Source organism: Anopheles bellator, chromosome 1 (assembly GCF_943735745.2).
Source record: "Anopheles bellator chromosome 1, idAnoBellAS_SP24_06.2, whole genome shotgun sequence".
Classification (NCBI taxonomy): Eukaryota; Metazoa; Arthropoda; class Insecta; order Diptera; family Culicidae; genus Anopheles; species Anopheles bellator.
The window spans coordinates 30,991,189-31,001,490 of NC_071285.1; positions in this window are offsets into that span (position 1 = coordinate 30,991,189).

Here is a 10,302-nt window from a genome sequence, read left to right on the forward strand (position 1 = left end):
AGGCAGAAATTTCGTGCGTTAATTGTGTAACCGTTACCGAGAATCAATTAAGTTTAAACACTCCCGAAGCCGGCGCACAGCTGACTGGTGTACCTAAAACCTTCGTCAATTATGTTAATAGCAATCCACACTGTCGGCTTACGACGCTGGTGCAGAATGTTGTCCGTTCCGTGCCCTGCTGCTGCTGCTGCTGCTGGGCTGGGTGGGAAGTGTTGTTGGCCGCCCCCGAAAAGCCTATTAAAATGGAATGACAAACAGTTGCGAGCCAATGCTTTTAGCCCTCGTTGGCTCCCCGTTCTCGTTGGCCACGTGGTCCTGCTTTTTGCGTGAGACACATCAGACGACAGTGCCCGGGATGTCTGGGTTGCTCTCCCAGAGCCAGATTTGACCACCGTGAAGCCATTTTTCTGAAGGATGTAAATTATTTGTATTAGTAGACAGTGGTCGGAGCGCACCGTAGATTGGTGGTCCCCCCGTTGACAGAGCCTCCGGTACAACGGCAATAAATGTAAAACTTTAAACCCGACTCTGTCCAATAGACGTCGGGCGGAGCCCAAAGCCCTGGTGAAGGGCGTCCTTAAATTAGAGCCCGTCCCGGCCCGTTGTCTGGCTGTCAAAACCCATTTGGCCGACCCCACGAACCGATTGGTTCGATTTTTTAATCTCTTGCGCCGGCAAACGCAAGGCAAATCATCATTTCCGCCGTCAATGGAGGTCCCTTAAGGGCGCGGAAAACGAGGCCCAAAGCGATGGTTCCTACAGATTTAAGCCGATTTGCCGAGCTGATTAGTATTTGTGTGTGTTTTGCGAGTTCTAGCGGCCGTATTGGCTTCGTTCTGCTGGATCTCGCCAGGTAATCGTTGGCATCCGGAGTCGCGATGGTCGAGGACAAGGTCCCTGACAAACGAATTGCTTCCGAACCCATTTTAATTGAATAAGAAATTTTGGGCGACTCTATGGCTATTTAGGGTTTCCCCCGGTCCGTTCGATCTTTTAAGTGTTATAATCCGCGATAAAAACATCGATTCGGTCTTCCGGTTTTTAGAGGTTTGCTTCGGATGACTGACTTTTACTTATAAGTCAATCTCGTCTCTTCTTGGAATTTGAATCCGATTGGCTGCAGGTTGCAGTCCGAACATGGTGGCATGGTGGCAAATCGATAATAAAATACGGACGGCACATGCTCTGGCCAGTCAACGTGTGTAACGTACATTTGATTGGCTCAGTGGGGCTCAACTTCCAAGGCAATAAAATGCAAATTCCAGAAAAACTTCACCCGATGGCCCCCCGGATGGTTCGATGACATCGGAGCAGTAAATTTGCACCACCCGAAATCCATTGGCAGCAACACCGAAAATAATAACTCAACCGAGCGCGCAACCCATAACCGGCTGTCCTGGCCGGCGTCGTCGTTCCGGATATGTTTTATGGATGGGGTACGGACTTGAGGGTTCAAGCCATTCGATTCAGGTTCAGGACTCTTCCGCAAAGGCCCGTTTGTCGGCAGCCTCTTTCGGGGGCATGATTTATTTAACTTATTTCCGCTCGTGCGGTTTCGGGGCGCTACGTGCTACGGAGAAGTCTGCATCTCGCCCAATTGCCTTGCGATGCAAAAGTCCTGGGATTATAATTACATGATGGCAAATTGGAAAGCTGATTTCAAAACAACGCACAAACGGTGCACAAATAAATCGAACCGGTAGCTGCACCTCGGAACCATCGTCTCCAGGTGCAGTAAATCACGTTGGCCCGAGGCACTGGCATCGATTTTATTTTTAATCCCGTGTGCTGCCCTGCCCTGTTATCGGTTCCAGGCAGGGGAGCAGCTACACGAACACGAACGGCGGGAGTGGTGCTCTTAATTAAGGCCAATTCAGAAACCTTCGGCCGGCACTAAAAGCAGGCCTCTCGAGCCAGTATCGAGCCAGAGCCCCGCCCGGGGATTACCCCGGGGTTCAGTCGTCGGTGGAGTCTCCAAAATCCGAACCCTCTGTGTGTGACGGAGTGGGATATGTCACTACACCGGCCCGGCAGTCGTTGGCCCGAGACGTCAATTTAGCACTCCACAGAATCCTATCAACCCACTGGCCGGGGCGGCGGCCCAGACGTGGCAGACGATGGTGTGCATCTTCCCAGTTTATTTTATTGCAACCTGACTCGCTCTCCCGGGGAGGGCCTCTCGATCGTAAAACCCGACGGCCGCCCGACGCTGTTTGCTCTTTAATTGGTACTTTGCACATAAATAATTTTATTTTTTATTGGTACGTAATTTGAATTTTATGCGCACTCCATACGGACCCGGACCGGAGCTGCCGGGCCCGAGGCCGGGCCAACGGAGCCAAGGAGCCAAAGCTGACGGTTGTTTGACCGAAATCGATCATCGGACTACGGGAGGATCGGTCCGTGAACCTGGGCCTGACCTGGGCGTCGTTGCCATTGCCGTTACTGACCTGGGCTGACACCAGGCCGAGGCCTCTGATCTGACATTTTGATATTTGTACAATGATTGAAAATTATGTGCCCAAGACACATGGCGCATTTTATTGAACGCAATGACAGACAGACCGATGACTTGAAGGCAACGAAACTAGAATTTACTAGGTTACTATCTTTTATTCTGTTGGACACATAAGAAGTCGGTCCTTGACTTGCTTATCCGCCTACAACTGCCGAGTCAAAGACTTCTTCTACGAGACACCTCCTCTGTCGATCGGGACGGTCTAGGAAGACTTTGCGGGTTGATTCATCGTCCGCCATTCTCATGACATGACCTACCCACCGGAGCCTGGCGAGGCCTGTTTATCTGCAGAATGAGATTGCCCGGAGCTTGGTCATTCCCTATGTGAATCTGAGCTACATCCGAGCGTCTTCGACTTACAATGTCGAGACCTAGAGGTCTGAACTCCAGAGATCCAGTTATGTTATTATCAGTTATGGTCTTATAAAATTTTACTCTGGCTACGGCTATTATCATGCGCGGTTTTAAAATCGATGAAGAGGTGGTAATTCAATCATCTTTCCAAGGATCCGCTGCATGGCGAAATTCTGACTTATGACTATGAATTAGAGCAGACCAATGAAGATTATTTTCCAAAAAAGCGCATTCATCTCGCCAAAATCTCGAGTTACGTTCATCGCTGTCTGTTGCTCCCCGAGTTAATACCAAAACAAGCTTACAGCCGGAATGGTTCACCGATCGCATTCAAACGGCATCAAGCGGTCATCTATCTGAACTGCAGCACTTAGCCCCTTGTGACGTGTAAACGAACGATTTGGTCCGTTGGCTGTCAGTCGGGCAGTGTGTGCGTCGTAAAATAATGTCGTTAGGCTAATGAGTGCACTTTCGTGTGCATTTGCTGCCTTCCGGCAGCGCCGGGTAACGTTCTCTGATTTATGGAGTCTGCCCGTGTCATCGCCCGAGATGGGTGGAAAGTTCTGCCCGGAACGACGGGATCGCAGTGCGTAAACTGAATTAAGCCTTCCTACCGGTGGAGGTCCGCAAACGAACGGTGACGTGGATAAAAATAATATTTGTAGTTTTAGTTTTGGCCAGGACCGTCATGATTTGTGTCCGGCATTGATCCGGAAGCTCCGGAATCAGCGTGCAAGAGCGCTGCAACTCGGGTGCACCTAATCAATCACAATTTGCACCGTTCGGGGCAACTCCGGTGCCGTCCTCTGGAACGGGCGCCGGGACATTCTGTTGATCCAGGTCGGTGCTTCGAGCTTTGGTTCAGCGATGTGGTAAAAATTGAAATGGCATACCGAAACCCCGAGACCTTGCCAAGACGGGGCACCACCGGCGATTGGTTGGACGAATTGATGACTGCTGGTTCAGCTGCGTTGTACCATGTGGTTCCAGGTTGCAGCCGTCGGCGCATGGACTACCGGAATGGACGGACCGGACGTGCCGGTGTCTCCATGCGATGGAAGTCCACCCAGGATACGGCCGAGAACGGCCACGATGAAACGCCGGCAGCGTTCCCCGGTTGTCCTGGGCTCGAGGTGGAACGAGCAGCCAATTCAATTTTGGGCTTAATTTTGAGCTACTACCGTCGCGTTGGTCCCAAGCCTTTCCGAAACCATTCGCCGGCGGAGGAAGCTCCACGGTCCACGGTGGGAACACAAAAATCGTAAACACGGGAAGGGAAAACAATAACCGGGCTTTCGGGGGCATTATGATGGATTCCATGTATATCTGAAATGAAAAGAGTGAAGCAGAGAATCAACAACTTCAATTTTCATTAGCGGCCACTCCGTGTACACTGTGTGCCGTCGTCCGAAGGGAGCGGCCAGTATCGGACGGCTTCCGATGGCGCATTTTTCGAAATTATCACCCGAAGCGAAAATACATTTTGCAGATTCGGTTATGGCGATATGCCGGAGCCACTGTCCAGCGACCCCAGCACAGCCCCATCGGTAGTGTTTACCGGCAGACATCAAACTGTAATCCGATCCTGGTCTAAGCTGCATTTCAGGTTCGACCGTTTGGACCACTTTGCTGGGTTCTAATTCTGGAGGAAACCCCTCATTGCCAGTGTCAACGATTGAATGTGGAGTGTTGAATGTTCCATCAAAAGCTATCGGACCAAAAGTAGTTTCGTAAAGCGTTTCTAGTGTTTCAAATTCAACACTTTTAGAAGCCGAATCTGATGCCGTAGTCGGTCCAATGGACTGGACAATGCAAAATCACACTCGGGACATATCTTGATACAAATCTGGCACTATTCATTTCCGATTCTACTCGTGTTCTATTCGGCACGGTATCACACCTAAGGTGACAATCTGTCCAACTTTTCCCCCCAAGGTTGTGCAGAGAATGACATTCGCCAACTCAAGCAGCCAGCGTCAAGCCATCAAAAATCTTGACATTTCAAGTTGAGCGACCTCATTAGCCCCCGCCGAAGGATGAAGGTTACGGCCCGGGTATCGGGTCAAGCCGAGGTCTTTTCGGTCGTCGGTGAGCCGATCGACCACCAAGTCGTGCGCGGATCAAGTCCGCGGCCGACTGACGGCTTACTTCTTGAGAGCCAGAAGTCCGCCCAGTCCAGCCCACGGCCGGGCATCTTTTATTTCCTTTTCTCGGTGGCTTTGGCCCGGCCTCTGTCTCCCGGACGGGCAAGAAATGGTCATTTTAATTAATTGCCAAGGGTCTCTTAGAAGCTCGGGCTCGGTGGGGCTTAATGTGCTGGCCCCGGCTGGCGCACGGGAATGACTTCGCAATCGCAGCTTAAATCCATTATCGGTTAAATAAAAATAATAGTTAAGTTAATTTGATTGCGGCGCCCGGTTCGCCGGGGAACTCCGGGCGGTGCGGGGAACCGCGACGACTTTGCGGACACAGGGCTTTCCCCGCGCCATCCGCACCGCCGCCACCGCTGCCACTGTGCATGTATCTTCCGCCGGGATCAAATTTATTGCTAATTATGGAGAAGAGCGTTTTCGAGAAATATTTGTGCGCCACGTGCGCCAAGCCCTTGGCGGCCGGGCCAATGCGAACCTGACGGACCTTTCCATTTGTTTGTGTTGTGTTTTGCCGCCACCCTCCCTCTCCCGACTCCGATAAGTCTTGGAAAATTGTTACAATGACGAAGTAAAAACTGTGAAGCGTCGCCACGCGAAAACCGGAACCGGGCAGCATTTCGTGCGTTTTCCGGTTGCAAAAAAAAAAGGAATGGAATAAAAAGATTTTTTTTCTTCCTCTACGAGGCATGAACCTGTCAAACTTTCGGACGCTTGACGCTCCTCTCGGAGCTCGAACCATGGTGGTGGAAAGGCATCGGGGAAGCGGGACTTCGGGTGGACGAACAAATGAAATGTTGTATAATAAAATATTGAGATGCAAAAAAAGTTGGTCGCTTCCTTTCTGTGAGTGGAGCGAACGGGAGACAGAGGGCCGATGGTTTCCGCAATGAATCTTCGAATATTTTGCTGGGGAAACATGTACCGAATGTACCCTAGCGGCAAAGTTTAGTGTCCGGACCTTTTTTGGGCCTTGTAGCGCCGACGGGATGAAGGGACGGATGCTCGAGAAGGTTCTTGCCACAGGACCTACGTCAATCACCGGACATTGGGGTCGTTTTCCTTAATTTCCTTTCCGCGCGCCCGCGCGCGCGCTGGTTTCGCTGGTTCGTCCCCGGTTCTTTGGCTGGCCGGCCGACCGGGCCTGGCTGGCCAAATATTATCACTTCCATTGGCTTCGGTTTTGCATCGGAAAATGATTGATTTTTGTCTACTTTTGGTTTCCGTTTTCCACGAAGATATTTTACGTCCATCCTACGAAAGGCGTAACTGTGCCATTTTTCTGTTAATATTCACTTCGATCTGGGCCCAACTGACCTTTCGAAGACTCTTTTTAAAATGTATTTATCAGTTACCACCGTAATTCGCGGAGTTTCACCGTGACTCATTTGTAATTTCTAAATGTTGATGTTCAATGTTTCATGCACGTAATTTTATTTCTTCTACTAAATTCGTTGGTCGTCTAGTAGAATTTGGGGAACTTTGGCGTGGTTTTCGACGGCAGTTGTAGTTTTTGGACGTTCCGAACGTTCATCGATACTCAGGTTCTTACTTTTAAAATTGGGAACACAAAATTTTACAGTGTTTAATGATGGTGCAGAGTTTCCCAAAAAGGATTCCCCCTCGTCTTTGATTTGCGTACGCATATTTAGCTTTCAAAAAGAAATATTTAATGATCCCTCCATGACCCGATTTCGTCCATTTTCACAAAAACACAGACATCAACTCACTCAACGACGTCCACACTGGTTCATATGTTGGTTAGTAATTGACAACCAACTTAACTAGCATTCATTTACCATCCATCCATCTTTAAGTTGATTTCAGATCACGTTTTTTAAACATCTTGCAATCCATCACAATCCAACACTGTTCACAATCCATCACATCACATCACTGTTCCATCACAATCCAACTATTTAAATAGTAAATAATTCCGCTATTTGACAATCGATTTTAACAAATTAACCAGATTCTGACATTTTAGTCTATGTCGTTTAAGTCATGAATCAATTTGCGGTAAAACAGCGGGCTAAAATTGTAGCCCTTTATAAAGAATATAATCTTCAAACTGTGAAATTTGTGCGTGCTTATTGATACCGAATGTTTTCTGACTTCTTTCTGTAGGGCTATGGGGGGTTTTGTCAAATAGAATGAAAAATTGCCAAAAACGGTCCGCTTTTTCTGTGTCTAAAAATTCGACTGATAAATAGCGGAGTTATTCAACATTTAAATAGTTGGATTGTGAAGGAACACCTTGTACAAAACACATTTTTAAATGTAATCATGCATTGCTCGTTGAGATCCGTTGAGTATGAGGGCAGGTTCAAAAACCGATCGCTAACGATCGACGCACACAGTACGGTAGATAAAAATAAATCGTTAGTCTTATTATAAATACCACTAAAAGCATGTTCGTTACAATTGAAAAGGCTCCAGAGCCCAAACTCCAACCTCTAATTGCCTCTAATCGCACCGGGACAATCAAGAACCGAGACTCAAAGCTTCTATTTCGGTTCGTGGTTCGGGTTGTTGAATTAAAAGTAAGATAAAAAGAGCCTTGAGCAAAGTTTCCCAGCTCACACGGCCGCTCAGAGGCAAGAGAAATGAGCCGAATCGAGCCGCGGTCGGGATAAATGGGACGCCCTTTTGGAAACGTGAAATGTGGCATCGTAAAAAATGCATCAATCCGTGTAATGTCTCGGGGGCACACACGCAAGGCCCGCCGCCCGTCCCGCAATGGAGCAGTTTCGGAGCGGGAGCATCGTTTATAAGCGTTTATTCAAATGTGAAGTCCAGCGCCCCATTCTAATGGCTCCCTGACCATTGGGGGTGTGCCGGGGTCAGCCTTTTGAAGCGGGCAATCTTCTCGCCGGAGCCACCTTTCGCCTCATTACTGCAGATTACACTCATGCTCAATGGCTCGCGCCCGCTCGGTGGGTTTGGAATTTGCCGGGCAAAGAAGTTTCTAAGCTGCTTAACGAACATCGATTGTGGGCCGCTCCCGTGGAGGAGTGCATACGGCGATGGCGCACTTCACCCGGTGCGGCCGGCCGGAAGCGGGCGAAGGGCCACTGCAGCCCTGCGCTGAGAGGCACTTACCGGTACGGCGGTCGACCCACCCGCCCCCCTCCCCGATGCAGTGGTCAATTGAATGGGGCATCCATTTCCCAAAAGCCGTCACGGGCACTGAAGTCAATCTACGCTGACAACCGGCCCCGCCGGATCCGGCCGGGTGCCCGTATTTGAGGAAGATTTGGTTTTGAAAAGCACCACTGCCCGGCACTGGACTCGTTTGCTTCATTAACTTTTATGAAAGTGTACATCACGGCGCCAAGGAGCGCCGTTTCCGATACGCTTCTGCGCGGTCCTGCCGAGGGTCGGAGGAGGGTCTCGGATCCATCCGGCCGCTTTATCTTGATGACTATGCTGCGCGGTTAACGAAGGTGTTTTATTAGCTATTCCCAGGTCCAGGTCCGATAGCGCTCTGCGGTCGGAGGCATTAGTGTGTCATCCACCACGTTACTTCCGATAGTGGCCAGATTGCTGGACATATATTTTCAATTTGTATTTGTCTATCGTTAAACCCAGCCCTGGGTCCACCTGGGCGACCTTTTCCGATACGGTTGGGAAACTTTTCTACGACTTTCTGTAGAATAAAAGTTAATTTCCAGTCTCGACGCGCGGCATCACCGCTCCTCGAGTGGAATGTAGCGAGAAATATGAGTTCAGTTTACCTTGGACTTCATTTGGGCGCCTCGATCCGGTGAGCTTTCGGTTTCCAGCATTTCACAGTTATTGCGATATTTCCCTAACTACTTAACCAATTTTCGTCGGCTGTCGACGGATGTGTACCGAACGCTACACCGGTTCTTATTTTTCCGGAACCGCCAATCTAGCCAACGGAAAGTCACATGCAGTGTTGGGGTAGTTATTTATTTTTCCGAAGTGCCCAGAACTTCGACCTGGCGACCGCCTCTTTCCCGCGTGCGCCACTTCGTGAGGCGAAAGCAAATAATCATAAAAAAGAGTTATGAATTAGAGTGAGTCGCTACCGGTGCGGTGTGTATCCATTTGCCGGCGGCCGCCGCCGTGTTAGAAGCCCCTGATTATTTAATAACGCGGCCTAGTAAGTGAAAACCCTCGGCGTAAATATCGTAAATAAGGCTGTCGGGAGCGCGGCAAGCGATTCATTTTGGGCCATTCGCGCCACGCCAGACCCGCCGGGGGCCGAAATGTTGTCCTACGAAAAATATGCGCCGCCTCGTTCACCTGGCGGCGGCCGCGGAACGGTAGCGCAAAATGATAATATTGTCCGAAAATGAAGACATATTTTACATAGTGCCATAGAGTTGACGCACTTTTGGGGCCGTTAGGAACGCCGTTCAGTGCTCATCATCAACAGCATGAAACCAAGGAATAGCCCCGCTCGAAGAAGTGTTTCTCTATTTTCTGTACCAAGTTTATTGTGTGTTTCTGTTTAGTACAATTTAATTTTTCTTCGTAATTATAACAAAGAAGCATTTTTTGATCTTATGCAAATTTCGTTTAGTTGCAAATATTTATTTATTTATTTATTTATTTATTTTAGTCTTTTTTTCTCCTTCGCTTGCACATTTTTTAATCAGTTTTTGCACGTACTTTACGGATTTAAGAATTGATTGAAGTTATTATTATTATTATTTATTATTTATTAATTATAAAATGTTCGCCGTTCAGGCTTAACAAATGTTGGAAAGAAAAAAAAAAAAAAAAACAAAATATACAGATGTAAAAAAGAGAAAGAAACGAAAAGAAGAAAATACTTACAGACTAAAGAGGAAGGTATGAGGAAAATAAGGTGATGAAGAAGAGGAGGGAGGAGATTATAAAAAGGATTCAAGGAGACGGGAACGGAAGAGTGAAAGGGAGGCATTGAAGTCGAACAGGCTGCTCGCATCGTTGAAGGCCGAAAGTGCACGCAGGAATGGATCGTTCTGACCGTGGCGAGATCGGCGAGGGGGAATCAGGAACAGCGACCTATCCCGATGATGTCGGGATGGCGCATAGAAAGGAAGAGAGGCGAGGAGATTAGGAGCATCAATGTTTTGGAGGAGGAGATTGGCAACAAAGAGCGCCTTGGCCATCGTGAGGCGATCCTCAACTCTGGGAAGGCGAAGCATACGGCAGCGAATGCGATTTTCTCATGCTCTGCTTGTAGTTCACACCTCCAGTTACCATTGGTTGATAATGGGGTGCCACCATCAAGCACAAAACCTGATCATCTGCCTTGAGCTAACT